The sequence below is a fragment of the Lissotriton helveticus genome (genome assembly GCF_964261635.1).
Source record: "Lissotriton helveticus chromosome 1_1 unlocalized genomic scaffold, aLisHel1.1 SUPER_1_unloc_31, whole genome shotgun sequence".
Taxonomy (NCBI): domain Eukaryota; kingdom Metazoa; phylum Chordata; class Amphibia; order Caudata; family Salamandridae; genus Lissotriton; species Lissotriton helveticus.
Window position 1 is genome coordinate 1322181 of NW_027611672.1, and position 18583 is coordinate 1340763.

The 18583-nt window shown below is 44.8% G+C and overlaps 1 pseudogene; it reads right to left on the bottom strand.

The window, feature by feature from the left end:
- Positions 1-17051: 17051 nt before the first annotated feature.
- LOC144805897 (uncharacterized) overlaps positions 17052-18583 on the bottom strand; it is a 1535-nt pseudogene continuing 3 nt past the window's right edge.

An 18583-nucleotide genomic window follows, 5' to 3' on the forward strand; every position in this document is an offset into this window, starting at 1 on the left:
TCCTGATACAACTCAAAACCACTCAACAGAACAAAAGAAAAAAAGCTCCTTGGAGGAACCTACAGATAAAAGACATAAAACAATAAATTAGAAAGCTGCAACATACCTGGCTCAAAACAAACGCCAAACAAGACGAACTTCACCTACAGAAAATTAACAGATTATACAAGTCATCTATCAAAAAAGTAAAAAAAATATACTATTCAGACAGAATTCAAATTGCTAAATGTGCAAATAAAGAATTCTATCAAATACTTAATTTCGCAAATCAAATTGCCTTGAAGAAATTCATCCTGTTACTCAGGATTTCACAGACAAACTGGCAAATCATTACACAGACAAAGCAGACACACTGGGCTCGTACTTAAAACAGAGACAAAGCACCAGCACTAACCCTTGTACAAAACAACAACCCAAGAGTACTATAACCCAGGCTCTCCGTTCCTTCCAACACATCTCACACAATGAATTTATGGACCTGATCAAAGCAAGCAGGCCTGCTGGCAGCCCTTCTGGCCTGTGTCCACCACAATCTTTCAAGACAATTCTTTTATCAACCTCTGCTTCCACTCCAGTAAAAAGAATCATCAACGATTCCTTAACTACCGGACTATTTCCAGAAGAACTCGAAATGTCACACATACGCCCTTTACTGAAAAAAAAACAGTTGGATCAGCTGAACCCTGACAACTACAGACCCACTAGAAATCAACCTTTCCTGGGAAAACTTATAGAAAGAGCAGCATTTGCCCAGATGTTACAATTCATTGAAGAAAATGCTATACTTTCAGACTTTCAAACGGGATTCCGTCCGGGCAGAGGCACAGAATCTGCCCTCCTTGCCATCGGGGATGACCTAAAGAATACAGTAGACCTCAACGGGGTTGCTGTGCTACCCCTCTTGGAGCTTTTGGCTGCCTTTGACACGGTTGACCATGATACTCTGAAACAAAGACTCTATGAAACCGGCATAGAGGGGACTGCTCTAGACTGGATCGTGTCCTACCTTCGTAACAGTACTAATGTCATCCACACCCCACTTTTCTCATCCAAACCGTACTCCACAAAAGCAGAAGGCCCTCAAGGCTCTATCATCTCGCCCATGCTTTTCAACATCTTCATAAAGTCATTACCAGTATTGATCAATTAATTTCACCTCACGTGCTATAACTATGCAGATGACACAAATACTACTTCAACTGAAGTTCCCCAAAGACAATGGAAAATCCCCAATGTTCAGTTGTGTCAGAGCTGTGGATCAGTGGATGACTTGGAGCCATCTCAAATTGAACGCTTCAAAAAATGGAAATACTCACATGTGGCGATTTGAAACAATGACCCGCTTTCCTCCTGGCCTGATGAACTGGGATCACCGCCTAACGTATCGAAGGAAGTTAGAAACCTCGGAATTACCATGGACTCCAAGCTACCAATGAATACCCAAGTGGACAAACTAGCAAGATCAAGCTTTGTCACTATAAAAACACTGCAACGAATTTTCCCTCATTTGGGATTTCCACACAAGATCCAAGCTACCATCTCCCTTGTTTTGTCCAAACTCAATTACGCCAATAGCCTCTATCAGGGATCACCTTTAACAACCATCAAAAGACTACAACAGATACAGAACTCGGCTGCCAGACTACGCTTGCATATCAAACCGGGAGACCACATCTCACCTGTCCTGAAAGCCCTGCATTGGTTACCGGTTGCCAGAAGATCCACGTTCAAGCTACTTTGTATTACCCACAAAGCACTATATGGAATGAGACCGCTCTTCATCAGGAATAAAATCACCAAACACATTCAAAAAAGGAACATCTACTCTAAAGGGGCATCATGCCTCAAAATCCCAAGATACCAGAAAAAAACATGGGTGGCACATCCTTCTCTGTTCAAGCAGCCAAACTATGGAAGTCTTTACCCCCCAAACTAAGATCTACTGACAACCACCTTATCTTGAGAAAACTATTCAAGAATTTGCTCTTCCCCACATAAGCACTATACGCTAAGAGAAATTTACAGCATATCCCTCTGTGTATAAGCATTTATTTCACTATAGATTTGTACCTATCTTTGTGTATTGCGTTGTATAAACACATAGAATAATTATGTTATTAATAAAAATTGTAAAAAAAATAAAAAATCATCTCTGGTCTACATGTACTTTCTTCCATTGTGCATCTATGTACATTCCATGTACTTGGATCTGTGTGTCAATTACTTTTCGCCTGAAAAATCATATCCATAATTAGTCACGAAATACATAGGCTATATACAATGTGAAACTGTTAACTTTACATCGTGCTTTTAATAGTGCATCCATTTGAGTACTCATGCAAGTATTTTCTTGTACTCTCCAAACATGTTTTTCCCTCATATACTGAATGTTCAAACATGTTGAATTCTTCCCGCTTTCACATTGTATATGTACTAGGAGGAGAGGGTCCCAGTGTGAGAGTGATATAATATATGCAAATCAAAAATTATTTTACACAAACACTGAATGGGTCCACATTGTTTTATTCACAATGGGACTGAGTATACTGAATATACAAACAATTGATCAAAGGTTCTAAACGGTTGTACAGTGCCCCGGGGAGGGAGTAGGGGGGGAGGGAAGTGGTGATCAGGTGAGGATGTGGTGATGTAAGGAATTAGTGACAGTAAAATCAGTCAGTTGACAAAACTGTATTGGCGAATTATATACAAAACAAAAGGACCAATAGTTCGGCGTTTAAATCAAAACATCATACTTCACATAATACAATGTATGTAAAAATGGTGGCGTGAAGTTGACAATAAAATCGGTTGTTGTCGACGTTTCGACCCTCAGAGATACGCAGGGATTAGTCGTGCCCTTGCTGTGGGGTCTTCTTCAGGACCAGATAGGGGGCACGCAACCTAGTTATTGTGTATAAAATAAAGAATTATTCATGGGGGAGGGACATATATCATAGTTCCCTAAGTAAGATCAATATAAGCACACAAGGTCAATTGAGGAGATGTCGCTCTTGGTATAAATAATTCACTACGTAAGCGTAACCAAACATTACCGCTGGCTGGCGGAGGTTCTTTTATAGAATAACGCAGTACGTGGAAACAGTTAAGGAATGGATTTAAATCATGCCGGCACATTGAAGCGTCGGTATATTGAGTTAAGTAGAGCGTTAGGATCTGAAAATTGGCACGAGAAACATAATATCTTGGCCTACGAAACGGTGGTGTGGAGAGATGTGCACGAACTTTTAAATGACAAATCTTACATCAGATATAATACGAGCAAAATGGAAAAGGCGGCACTACAATCACTAACCAGGAACACCCAAGTTGTGATTAAGCCCGCGGACAAGGGCGGGGCTATTGTTGTTCAAGATGCTTCCGCCTATGAATCTGAAATCCTTCGCCACCTGAATGACGATACCAGTTATCAACTACTGAGGTCTGATCCTTCCAAAGCCATTGCCCTAGAAATCTTGGAGCTAACTCAAGCTGGCCTCGACCAAGGCTTTTTATCTGAGAATGAATTTCAATTCCTCAATCAAAAACACCCTCGACTGGCTACGAGTTACACCATACCTAAAATTCACAAAAGTGTGGTGAACCCTCCCGGACGCCCCATTGTGTCTGGGTGTGGCTCCATCCTCGAGCCACTGGGCAAATATATTGATTTTTTCTTAAAGCCCTTGGCTGAATCCACTCCATCCTACCTACGGGATACCATGCATACAATTAACATCATTGAAAATCTATCCTTTGACCCTAACCACCAAAGACTAGCCACATGTGATGTGGTATCATTGTATACCTGCATCCCCCAACAAGAAGCTCTAACGGTGATAACACGATGTCTTCAACGACGCCATGCCCCAGTACAAGTTTCATCTGAATTCATCGTGGCCTTATTAAGAATAGCCATGACCAAGAATTTTTTTCTATTCAACAACAAATTCTATCTCCAGACATCCGGGGTAGCCATGGGGGCTCCATTTGCTCCAGATGTGGCCATTCTTTACATGGCGGCCTTCGAGGAAGATACTGTCCTAAATCAAGTTAATCCATTCAGAGACCAAGTGGGTCTCTGGATGCGTTACATTGATGATATTCTTCTGATTTGGAATGGCAATCTGGAAGAATTATCCTCCTTTTTCACATGGCTGAATCAACAATCCACACATTTGAAATTCACGATCGAATCGGACAATCAGACTATTAACTTTTTGGACATCACCATCTATCAGCAATCAGGAATACTACTTACCACATTGTACCGAAAACCCGCTGAAAGAAACTCGTTGCTACAATACAACAGCCATCATCCACGAGCCCTCCGCGACAACCTGCCCTTCGGGCAATTCCTACGTATCCGGAGAAATTGCTCCAACAAAGAACATTACTTCACTGAATCAGAGGATCTTGCCAACCGACTACAACAACAAGGTTATCCAAGACGCCTGGTCAAGAAATCACGCAAACGTGCCTGGTTTTACCCAAGAGAAGAATTACTTTTGCCCAAAGACAAACGTGACCAACAAGAGAATAGGATCGTCTGCGTAACTACCTTCAACACCAAGAGTAACAAGATCAAATGCATTATTAACCATCATTGGCAACTGATATCGGACGACGTCAATCAGTCCGAGCCACCCTTACACGCTTTCAAAAAAGCCAAAAGCATCAAGTTCTACGTTGTACGGTCTATACTACCGGCACCTGATCAGCCCACTATCACCTCGTTGTGGGATTTGCCCCCAGTAGTTGGCCATTTTAAATGTGGCCACTGTAAAGCTTGTGACTCCGCAATCCAGACTAAAGAATTCCAACATCGTCAACACAAAATCAGGCTAAAGACACATAGCAACTGTAATTCCTCCAATATCATCTATGCTATAACTTGCCCGTGCCAAAAGATCTATATTGGCCAAACTCAGCAGAAAGTCAAAGCAAGGATCCTGCAGCATATGAGCAGGATCAGATGCGATGTCCAGGGTGCACCCTTAGTTGACCACTTTAAGTTGGGAGCACATCCCCCAGAGAGCCTGAGATGGGTGGTAATAGAGAAAGCTGTTTTGGGACCCCGTGGGGGCAACATCACAAGTATTCTTAACACACGCGAACTTAAGTGGATGTACTTCTTTGATTCCATTGACACAGGCCTGAATGAGCAAGATAGCTCTTTTTCACAACTAGCTACATTATCTTGAGGCCCCTCACTACCTATTACGCAAGGTACCATGTGTTTACATTGGCCTTACCCTCTTTGGAGTGGTACGCCATATCAGTTATGACTATGGATAAACACTAATACCAGCATTAACCATACTGGCCTTTACCCTCATGTGAGAGGTACGCCGTGACGATTATTACTGTGTTATAACTAGTGATATGGCCTTTACCCCTGTGTGGGAGGTACGCCATACAGATTGTTTGTATTCAACATCATGCATTAATGACGATTGCTATCTACTGACATTGTGATGTCCCCACTATCTTTCACCTTACATTGATAAGTATTCGATATTCACCACTCTTACATGGCCCCTGCCTGTGATCTGTGTTTTACTGTGTACTTACATGATATTGCTCACCGAGTATTCTTTCATTGACGCTATGCCCATTATTACCCCTGTCTTGTGAACACCCATCGTAGACTGTAAAATATGCATGTGCGCACATTAATTATTAGAATATCCGCAATAACATCAGAGATCAACCATAGTCTTTTCTCTAGCTTCACACGCCAATCCTGCGTCACGTGGTATGGTTACCAAGGTGATTTTACTATCAGGAAATCGGGCTCGCCATCGCGAGTACGAGCGGCGTTTTTGGTTCCGATTCATTCGGCGTTACGTAAGTATTCTCTAGACTTCTTTCAATTGTCCATAGTCGAAGCTCCCTTCTACTCACGGGCGCCAATAATGATTCCCGTTAATTCTCTTTAACAGATACCACGGAGTCTAATTACCCGCGGACAACAGTTCCGACACCGCATCACCCTCGGTAAGCCCTCGGCTACATGTAACTTTGCGTAGATGGTCTGGTTTGTCTGTTGTATTAGCACCAAAGAGTGATTAGTTCCCCCGTCTTTTTTTCAGACCTAATTGCACGACCTTCATTCAAGCATCCTTTATAATTCGTGCCTCTGTGAATTCACCTTTTGGGTAAGCCCGCTTTATTTCATTCCCTAGCGGTAATCACAGTAATGGTCTTTGTACCACTAAATTTCTGTGTCCTGTTTCAGACACGTACTATGTGAAGGGACCCTGTGTGATGTCAATCCTTGACCCTGTGCCAATCTACAAATCAAGGTACCCTTCAATTACCGTTTTGTGTCCTGTTCTAGAGATAGCCACCACTGTTTCTCGTGCCAATTTTCAGATCCTAACGCTCTACGTAACTCAATATACCGACGCTTCAATGTGCCGGCATGATTTAAATCCATTCCTTAACTGTTTCCACGTACTGCGTTATTCTATAAAAGAACCTCCGCCAGCCGGCGGTAATGTTTGGTTACGCTTACGTAGTGAATTATTTATACCAAGAGCGACAACTCCTCAATTGACCTTGTGTGCTTATAGTGATCTTACTTAGGGAACTATGATATATGTCCCTCCCCCATGAATAATTCTTTATTTTATACACAATAACTAGGTTGCCTGCCCCCATCTGGTCCTGAAGAAGACCCCACAGCAAGGGCACGACTAATCCCTGCGTATCTCTGAGGGTCGAAACGTCGACAACAACCGATTTCATTGTCAACTTCAATCCACCATTTTTACATACATTGTATTATGTGAAGTATGATGTTTTGATTTAAACGCCGAACTATTGGTCCTTTTGTTTTGTATATAATTCGCCAATACAGTTTTGTCAACTGACTGATTTTACTGTCACTAATTCCTTCCATCACCACATCCTCACCTGATCACCACTTCCCTCCCCCCTGCTCCCTCCCCAGGGCACTGTACAACCGTTTAGAACCTTTGATCAATTGTTTGTATATTCAGTATACTCAGTCCCATTGTGAATAAAACAATGTGGACCCATTTAGTGTTTGTGTAAAATAATTTTTGATTTGCATATATTATATCACTCTCACACTGGGACCCTCTCCTCCTAGTACCTTTCGAACCCAGGTCCCAGTGACCATGGTTGGGTAAACCCCCTATCTATACTTCACATTGTATATAGCACATGTATTTCGGGACTAATTAGCTTTCAATGTTTTTTATGTGTTTCATCACAATGTATATACTTCTCGGAAATAATGATGTCTCAGGTTTATTATGCCAGCGTTAATGCACTATCATAACTCAGGCATCTGTCACACGTGAAAGGAGCTTTCTTCTCCTTCTCCGGTAATCGGTGCATGGCCTTGTGAGTCTTTTAACTCTGGCCCATAGCGCACGTCCTCAGTAACCTTTTCCCGCGGCCTCCCGTATTTAATTATCCTCCGGGCGGGGCCACGCTTGAATTTCGTTTGTTGCTGAGACACCGAACTGTGAGGACCCGTCTTCAGGTAATTAACCACGCAACTTGCGGCGTAATTGTAATGCTTTTACAGCCCGCTGCCTTTCCTTGCCAGCATGACTAAGCTTTCGCAAATTTTCTTCACAGACCGCTGATCGCCTTGAACCATGATTAATACACGGAACACGACGGCGCCCCCACCTTTACAACTATGCCCAGGTTTCATTCCTGAATAACACTGAGGTATGTCTGATCAGCACTGTAATCGACGTATACGCTATCCTCAATGCCGGTCGAGTACTTAAGGCATTTTCTCCCCATTTTTCCTCCTTAGTTAATTAATCTTCTTGATGGTTACCCCAAATGGAATTTACTAGTGAATACGACATGGCTTGATAAACTCATCCCTTGGCTTCTCACCACATGTGAAGGGTAAGCCTTACCTTTTTCAACCACGCGCACTGCTTCTCGATGCGCACCTTTACATACACAACGGACCGGACCCAAGCTTTTATTCCCATTAGGCGACTTATCCACCTTCATCCAGGTTGCCCCACACCACCCCAGTCCTGAAGAAGATCCGCACGGCTGAGGTTGTGAAATTCCCTTGTGCCCTAAGTCGGATCAAAACGTCGACGCTCTTGGATAGGCCTAGACTTACCCTTTTGTGTCCTCTATCATGCAAATTTTGAATTTTATTCCGCAATTTTACATTTGAGTTAAATTGTGTACAAATACATTTGGAGCTAGGCTGCTTATGATGGTGAATGACAACCGATCACATGTTTTTGAAAATAATATGCATCTCTTGTTTTCTCCTATGTCACTGATTTCTTTCCTTCTTAACACTGAGCACTCCTCATCCTATTAGCACGTTCCCCCTTTTGGAGCAACCTTTACTTAACCGGTAATTCTTGAATATTACCTGTCTCTTGAATATTAGTGACCGTCCTGGCTTGCTCTGAAGCGGTCGCTCCTCACGCTCCCTGATCATCCTGACTTCGTAGCGCTATACTCCTCATTGCTGCCCGGTATCGTAGCGCTTACTGCTCACCGCTCATTGCTGCTAATTATTAATTGAGCACTGCTTGCATTGCCTGTAACATTATTTGTGCTTGGTATCATAGCGCCATACTGCTTACTGCTCACTGCTGTTAATTAGTAACTGTTGCACTGCACGCATTACCTGCAAAATTATTTGTGCCTGATTGTGCCGGTACCACTGCCCAGATCATAGCGGTATTCCGGTTGTGCCCCAATCTCGTCCTGTTTCGCTTTTTGTTTGTACTGCCATTTTGTTGTTGTGACTCCTAGCCCGTCTTTCCACCCCGCTCCCGCCTCCCAGCTGCTCCTCCCTCCCACTGATAGACAAGGATTGACCCATCTGGTCTAGCGCTGTGACCGTCCTGGCTTGCTCTGAAGCGGTCGCTCCTCGCGCTCCCTGATCATCCTGACTTCGTAGCGCTATACTCCTCATTGCTGCCCGGTATCGTAGCGCTCACTGCTCACCGCTCATTGCTGCTAATTATTAATTGAGCACTGCTCGCATTGCCTGTAACATTATTTGTGCTCGGTATCGTAGCGCCATACTGCTTACTGCTCACTGCTGTTAATTAGTAATTGTTGCACTGCTCGCATTACCTGCAAAATTATTTGTGCCTGATTGTGCCGGTACCACTGCCCAGATCATAGCGTTATTCCGGTTGTGCCCCAATCTCGTCCTGTTTCGCTTTTTGTTTGTGCTGCCATTTTGTTGTTGTGACCCCTAGCCCGTCTCTCCACCCCGCTCCCGCCTCCCAGCTGCTCCTCCCTCGCTCCGCCCCCCTCCACTACCTACATATGTCAGAGCAACAGACGTGCAGCGTCCAGGCGCAGCGGATGCGCCCCATGCGCGCCGAAGGCGTGCCAAAGGTAAGCCCGTCTACGCCCGTCCGCGCCTGGACCGCGCCCAGCGCCAGACTCCACCCGCATAACGTACGACACCGCTACCCTCTCAGCACTTAACCCCGGCCAACTCACAAACTGCTACGAAGCCGCCCCAGGACACACCCATGGACCCTTCACCTGCCACTCCTTCAAGTTCGACTGCATCAGAACCCACACCAAATCCACTGACTCCAAACAGAGCTCCGACACTAACCATCTGAAGTGCATCCTGCTCAACACCCGCTCGGTCCACAGACACGCCATTGAACTTTGGAACCTACTCGACACCACATCGCCGGACGTCGCCTTTCTTACAGAAACCTGGATGAACGCCTCATCAACGCCCGACATCGCCTTAGCCATCCCGGACGGCTACAAGATCATCCGAAAGGACCGCATCAACCAAACAGGAGGAGGCATCGCCATCGTCCATAAGAACACCATCCGCATCACAACCAGCTCCGATGACAACCTCACAACCGCCGAACACCTTCACTTCCAGATTCACACGACCCTAAGACCACACTCAGAGGCACCCTCATCTATAGACCACCCGGACCCCGCACACAATTCATCGAAGACATCACTGACTTCATCAGCCCACAAGCCCTCCCCTCCGAGGACTACATTCTACTGGGAGACCTCAACTTCCACCTGGAAAAGAACAACGACAGCAACACCACCACCCTTCTGGACAACCTCGCCAATCTGGGACTCAAACAACTTGTTGACACCCCCACCCACTATGCCGGCCACACGCTCGACCCAATCTTCACCTCCAGCAAGCACATCTCCTTGAATCACACCACAGCTCTCCATTGGACGGACCACAGTTGCGTTCACTTCAACTACAAAAAGACTACGACCCACAACCACCTACAACCAATTCCCCGAGAAACTGGAACAAAATTACAACCGACCAGCTCTTCACATCGCTTCACCAAAACCCTCCTGCTAAATCATCTGACCCAAACCAAGCAGCCACCAACCTCACACAATGGATCACCCACAGCGCTGACGAATTAGCACCCTTGAAAAACCTTCAAATCAAGCAAGGCAGCAAAAAAGCCCCCTGGTTTAATGATGGCCTTAAGAAATCCAAGAAGATCTGTCGCACCCTCGAGAAAGCCTGGCGAAAAACCCAACCACTGACAACCTGGCCACCTTCAAGAACGCCACCCGAAAACACCACCAACTGATCCGATCCACCAAGAAATCAGCATTCAAGGATCGACTCGACAACAACGCCCACAACAGCAAGGAACTATTCAACATCGTTAAAGAGTTTACCAACCCCACCGCCGGCACCAATGACATCACTACCTCCCAAGACCTCTGCGACTCTCTAGCCTCGTTCTTCCACAACAAAATCGCTGACATACATAACAGCTTTGGAGACCAGTCCACCCCACCCACCTCCGAACTAAAACCCCCCTCCAACAACCTTTGCGCCTGGAACCCAATCACCACTGAAGACACCATCCGCCTGATGAACACCATCCACTCAGGATCACCAACCGACCCATGTCCCCACCAAATTTTCAACAAAGCAGACTCCATTATCGCACCCCATCTCCGAGACGTCATCAACTGCTCCCTCAACTCCGCTACCTTCCCGGAAAGCTGGAAACATGCCGAACTCTCTTGAAGAAACCCACAGCAGACCCCACTGAACTTAAGAACTACCGCCCCATTTCGCTCCTCCCATTCCCTGCCAAAGTCATTGAGAAAGCCGTCAACAGTCAACTCGCCGCCTTCCTCGAATCCAACAAATCCCTCGACCCTTCACAGTCCCGCTTCCGAGCCAAACACAGCACCGAGACCGCCCTCATCGCAGCAACAGAGGACATTCGCACTCTACTGGACAACGGAGAAACAGCTGCCCTCATCCTACTTGACCTCTCCGCAGCCTTTGACACAGTCTGTCATAGCACCCTTATACAACGCCTCAGCAACGTCGGAATACAAGGAAAAGCACTGGACTGGATCATCTCGTTCCTCGCCGGAAGAACCCAGAGAGTCTGCCTCCCCCTTTTAAATCAGAGGCCACCGAAATCATCTGCGGCGTACCACAAGGATCTTCACTCAGTCCCACCCTCTTCAACGTATACATGAGTCCCCACGCATCCATCGCGCGCCAACACAACCTCAACATTATCTCCTACGCAGACGAAACCCAGCTGATCCTCTCCCTCACCAAAGACCCAAACACCGCCAAAACCAACCTACACGAAGGGATGAAAGAAGTAGCCGAGTGGATGAAGAACAGCCGTTTAAAACTGAACTCGGACAAAACGGAAGTCCTCATCTTAGGATCATCCCCTCCGCCTGGGACAACTCATGGCGGCCACCGGCCCTAGGAACCGCACCCATACCAATGGACCACGCACGTAACCTGGGCTTCATCCTGGACTCCTCCCTCTCGATGACCAAACAAGTCAACGCCATCTCATCATCATGCTTCAACATCCTACGTATGCTCAAAAAAATCTTCCGTTGGATCCCCACCGAAACAAGAAAGACGGTCACCCATGCAAAAGTCAAAGTCAAAACAAGCTTTATTCGATTGTTAAAATCATAAAAGCAGAATCAATAAAATAACAATTACACATTTCATCAGTTTAAAAAAACATTAAACATTAGTGATAATAATGAGTACATACAAAGATTATTAAAAGTGGGCGTGGTAAAAAAACGGTTAAAAGCAGTAAAAAGAGAACACAGTATATTCAATCACCCCACCTGCTTATTCGGGGATAGCTTCCTGGTCTTAATACGCATGGCAGCTACCAGAAAGTTAGCAACCCCGAAAATTACTTTTGTGATACCTAATAGTTGTAAGTAAAACAAAGCTGGGCGTACTTGTAGAAAACCCGCTTCTCTCAGAATTGGGGTTAGGAACCGCCTTCTGCCCTCCTTAAAGTGATCACAGAACATAACGAAATGCATGAGAGACTGCTCTGAGAAGTTGTCACAGCTACATGGGCTCAATGTGTCAGGTACCCCCCACACTGGGAAATCACCCAAGGAGTATTGGATACTGTTAAACCTGAATCTAATAAGGAGGTGGCGATGGAATGGTTTGCTAACGATTTTTAAATAGGGTTCTAGAGAGGGAGTGGTTAAGAGCAAGGAGTTTGCTCTAACTTTTGGCTTAATTAGTTCCTCCTCCTCCCTAGCCTGATACGCCCTAGACAGGAAGTTTTCCTTGATCCATTTTACGTCACCTTTAACTATGTTGTTCGGGTATTTGTAAAGTTCTGGCCTGCCCAATTTATTCACCGTATTCTTGATGTATACTAGCCAAGGAATTTTAGACACCTTGTCTAACACCATGCAATCCTTGAGGATGCAATGGTTCAAAGGGATATCAATATTTAACCAGGTTTTTGCCCAATAGACTAAAGGGGCCAATTGTAGCTCATCAGTAACATAGCCTATGCCTAGCTCAGTATGCAGGGAGAAAACTGGTGTTGATTGTGGGACTCCGAGCAATATTCTGAGGAAAGTATTTTCTGCAATTTGTATTTTACCTTGTGGCGAAAAGCCCCACAAGGGAGCGCCATACATGGCTATGGACAAGCATTTTGTCTTGTACACTTTCAAGAGAGCGTCCATTGGACGAGAGCCCAATCTCTTTGCAAAGCTCATTAGAGCTGAGGTTGATCTCTTAACTGCAAGGCTTTTAGCATTTAGTTGGGCGGTCCAAGAGCCCCCCTCTTCATCATGCACTGGTCACAAGCCGACTGGACTACGGAAACACCCTTTACGCCGGAACCACAGCCAAACTACAGAAAAAACTCCAACGCATCCAAAACGCCTCAGCCAGACTCATCCTAGACATCCCCCGCCAAGCTCACATTTCCGGTCACCTGAAAGACCTCCACTGGCTCCCCGTCAACAAGAGAATAACGTTCCGTCTCCTCACCCACGCACACAAAGCCCTCTACGACCTAGGACCAGAATACCTCAACACGCGCCTGTCCTTTTACACCCCCGCCCGCCAACTACGATAGTCCAATCAAGCCCTCGCCGCAATCCACGCATCCAAAAATCCACCATGGGGGGAAGATCCTTCTCCTACTTAGCGGCCAAGACCTGGAATTCTCTCCCCACCCACCTCCGCCTTACACAGAACCACCTCTCCTTCAGAAAACAACTAAAAACTTGGTTATTCGACAAGTAAAGTTCCCCCCTCCCTCAAGCGCCTTGAGACCCTCTGGGTGAGTAGTGCACTATACAAATTTAAACTTGACTTGACTTGAGTATTCCCCAGAAAAACTAGTCATTAAATTACTTGGTGAACATATATTTTTTGGTCTGTTTTGTCTGTTTATCCTTATGTATAACTGAGTTTTTGAAATGTACAAGCAGATATAAACCAGGCTTTCCTGTAGTACCAGACGTCTGTATACCAGGCTGTGTTGGGAGTGCAAGCGCCCCAATTAGATGAGTATTTGAATAGACTGTCGATCCCCAGACTTAACCCCCTTTAGGGACATACACCAGATGAAACCCTGACCACTACAACAAAACTCCTGGGATGGACAGGTTCCCGGTGGACTTTTACTTCACCTATATAGCAACCCTCACTCCAAACCTACTCCAAATGTACCAACAGGCCCGGCAGGAGGGCAAATTGCCGGGATCCCTATGGGAGGCTATGATATTTGTACTGCCTAAGCCCAACAGGGACCCCCTGGAGCTACGCTCCAACTGGCCACTGTGCACCGACCACAAGAATCGCAGGAAGGTCCTTGCAAACAGGTTGCTCCCCTGCCTCTCTACATTGGCACCAAGGCCAGAATGGGTTCGTACCTGGGAGAAAAATGTGTCTAAACCTATGGCGCACCTGCAGCTGATGGAAAAGAATCTATAAGAATTTGCCTCCATAAACAACACTCTCACTAGATATAGAGAAGGCCTTCAACACCCTGGAGTAGTTTTATTTAATGAAAGTGCTGATGTGCATGAAACTAGGTGCAGAAATACTGCACTTGATAAATCACTGACCCGCATCCGGACAGGCAGTGATCTCAGTTTCTTTTGAAGCATGTGGCAAAGATACCTGTCGTCGATTACTTTCGCCCTAGTCATGGACCTGTTCGCTGGCCAGTCTCGTTTGCAGGACCCAGCAGTCGGTATACCAAGTGGGCCAAATTGGGAGGTCATTTCTCTGTATGCTGATGACACATTTGTGTACCTCAGGAATGTGCAGGCGTATCCATCACAGGTGATAGAGGTTGTAGATGATTTTGGTAGGGATTCTGGACTGAGGCTAAATTGGACCAAATCCAGCTTATATCCCATGCGCAAACTCACAACTTAGAACAGGAAGTGCTGCCCCAATTAGCACTGGGGTGGCACCCTTACATCTTCAGGTATTTAGGGGTGAATTTACTACACCGAAGAAGAACTTATACAGGGCAACTTAGGTGATGTCCAATGTTTGCAGCTCCCTGTCACTTTGGGGCTCCCTGCCACTATCGACCCATGGGTAGAGTGGAAGTTGCAAAAATGCTGTTAATACATTTATACTGCTTCTAGACCCCCCCCAGTTTACCCGCCCCGGCGCTTCTTCAGGAAATTGGACTCTGTTTCTGTTTTTATGGACTTAATCTGGGTAGTGGGCCACAAGAGAGTTGCACTTCACAAACTATACTCTACCTTGGAACGGGCTGGGTGGATGTACATTTAAAAGACTAATAAAGAACTACAAACTACTGTGTGACTTGGAGACGATTATTTCTCAATACAGCCCTTGTTTGTGATCTAGTTACCGTTCTCACATTATCATCCGCAGTAGATGAAATGGGAGCCAGGGGTGTTTGATCACAGAAACTCATTTGCATACAAAGGGGGGTGAAAGCATGCTCACAAAGCACAGCACAACTTGTTTATGTAAAAGTTTGTACATTGCACAGGGATTGTGATTCACGTAACAGTGTGGGTATTGTATGCAGGAGCAAGCAGTCTTAGTTGCTGAGATATGAATCTCTGACAGGTGGATCTTTAGCTCTTTGAACTGTTTGAGAGAGGGAGGCAGACTCAAATTCTGGGGGCATAGATACCAACAGCTTGCCTCATAATCCTTGATCTTTGCATCTACAGTTGGTGCAGATTCCACCTAAGAGAGTAACCTTTCCAGCTAGGTAGTGTGCTTTCTGGAGTAAGCCTGCTTTGCTTTTCCCTAAACTTTGGTCAGCAAGGGTAAATGTGTCTTCTACTCAAGTGTTCTTAGCTCGCTTTTGGTAACGTGGCTTGAGCAGTATGGCCTAAGGGGCGCTCGAAGGTAAAGCAAAACAGTGGAAGTCACAAATTTCAATACAGTTTATTAAAAATAGACAAGGAACTGTAAGATTCAAACCAAGTTTAGAGCAAAAAGAATATTTAATAATTATTCAGAAGCAAAATCTAAAGGTGGGCTGTGATTTAAGGATTATTAATTAGCAAAATCAACTGTCAAAACCAAACAAAAAGGTAAATAAATGAAAAAAGCAGAACCACTGAATCAATCAGCAAGTCACCTACAAAATTGTAGCTAACTTCGGTAGCTATGCTCGAGAGGACAAAGATAAGTTTAGTCTCTGGTGATGATTAACACTGGAATTTGAAGCAAGGTTTTTGGCTGAATCAGTCTCAGATGGTGGCGAGCTGCACAGAAGTGGCTTGAAGTGCAAAATTCCCACAGAGTACAGTCGGGTCATCAAGTTGAACCTGAATCCACGGCCATCAACATGCGGGAAACTTCAAGCAGTTACAACAGCTGCGAAGACTTCGGAGCTCCAAGTTATGGAGATTGTTCAAGGTTGATGATAAGAGCCAAAGCATGGAACGTGGCAGGCCTGAGGCATGGTTAAGAGGATAGCAGGTTCCATTTGAAACAAAAAGAAGATGGAAAGAGGCCCCTCATGTGGATCTTTGTAATACGAAGCCATGTCCCATTGAAACAGAAGTCATTAGGACTATTTAGGGTAGAGCCAAGAATGGTTTGCATATGGCTGGCCTCGTCTGTAGTTACACAGAGACTAGAGAATGATGTGGTGGGATGTTGTCAAGATTAACTACCAGTCCATCCATCACCTTTAGTTTTTCTCAAAGATCAGCCCTACGTGGTACATACATGAACAGATGTTGGTCCCATAGAGACCGACGACAAAGGGACTCCTGCTGCAGCTTCCTGGGGAGGCTCGTTAAGGTTGGAAACAATTTGAGGTTATATGCATTCCAGATGCTTGGGGGCGTGGCCTCAAAGTTCAGGATCAAATGGACTTTGTGGGTTAGTCATTGCTTATAAACACTCAGGGAACAAAACACGCTGAATGGAACAAGGCCACAAATAGTTACAAAAGAATTAGGTTAATTCAAGCATTTCCATCCCACGCTGTGTGCTTTTCTGAGTAGACAGTTTGTTGGACAATCAATGGATTGATATCTTTGTGGGTGCTTCATGTAAAGGTTTTGTGATGCTGAAAGCTCCTCCTCAGGGTTTACAATGAGCACCTTTTATTCTCTCACATTGTCTCTCTTATGTAGAAAGGTTACATTTACAACTGAAGTTTTTGTCACATTGAGAGCACTGATCATTTTCTTTCACGTTGTGGGTTCTCTCTTGTTGAATGAAACTGAATCTCCAGTAGACGCTTCCGTGGCATTTAGAACAATGACAAAGTTTTTTCCAGGTAAGTTCTCGCAGGTTGAGAGAGACCAGATTTCCGGCTGAAACTTTTTCAGCATTCAGAGAGCTAATAACGTTTTTCCCTAGTATGAGTTCTCTCATGTGTAGTGAGAGTTGTTTTATGACTGAAGCTCTTCTGGCATTTAGAGCACTGATACGATTTATGTCCAGTGTGGCTTATTTCATGTACAGTAAGGCTGGATTTCCAACTGAAGCTTTTTGAGCATTGAGAGCACTGATAAGATCTTTCCCCAGTGTGAGTTCTCTCATGGTGAGTGAGAGTCTTTTTCAGACTGAAGCTTTTCTGACATTCAGAACACTGATACGGTTTGAGCCCAGTATGGATTCTCTGATGAAGAGTTAAATTGAATTCCTGATAGAAACTTTTTTGACATTCAGAACACTGATAAGGTTTGAGCCCAGTATGGATTCTCTGATGTAGTGTTAAATTGAATTTCTGAGAGAAACTTTTTTGACATTAAGAACACTGATACGGTTTGAGCCCAGTATGGATTCTCTGATGTAGAGTTAAACCGGATTTCTGATAGAAACTTTTTTGGCATTCAGAACACTGATACAGTTTCTGCCCAGTGTGGGTCCTTTCATGTACAGTAAGGCTGCCTTTATGACTGAAACTTTTCCAGCATTCAGAGCACTGATACGGTTTTTGTCCAGTATGAACTCTCTCGTGTTGAGAGAGAGCTGATTTCCTACTGAAGCTTTTACAGCATTCAGAGCACTGATAAGGTTTTTGTCCAGCGTGAGTTACCTGATGTCGAATCAGACTGCCACTAAAACTGAAGCTTTTTTGGCACATGGAGCACTGATACGGTTTATACCCAGTGTGGGTTCTTTTATGTACAGTAAGGTCGGATTTCTGACTGAAGCTTTTCCAGCATTCAGAGCACTGATAAGGTTTTTGTCCAGTGTGAGTTCTTTCATGTAAAGTGAGATGGGATTTCTGACTGAAGCTTTTCCAGCATTCAGAGCACTGATGAGGTTTTTGTCCAGTGTGAGTTCTTTCATGTAAAGTGAGATTGCATTTGCTACTGAAGCTTTTACAGCATTCAGAGCACTGATACGGTTTATGCCCAGTGTGGGTTCTTTCATGTAAAGTGAGACTGGATTTCTGACTGAAGCTTTTCCAGCATTCAGAGCACTGATACGGTTTATGCCCAGTGTGGGTTCTTTCATGTAAAGTGAGACAGAATTTCCGACTGAAGCTTTTCCAGCATTCAGGGCACTGATACGGTTTATGCCCAGTGTGGGTTCCTTCATGTACAGTAAGGCTGGATTTCTGACTGAAGCCTTTCTGGCATTCAGAGCACTGATAGGGTTTTTGTCCAGTGCTAGTTTTCTCATGTTTAGTGAGGTGGGATTGATAACTACAGCTGTTCTCACAGTCATTGCTCTTATTCGAGTTGTTTGTTTCTCCAAGTTGGGTTTGTTCCTGGATACATGTCATCTTAAGACTGAATCTGATTTCTGATTGTGTACTTGTTTATGTTA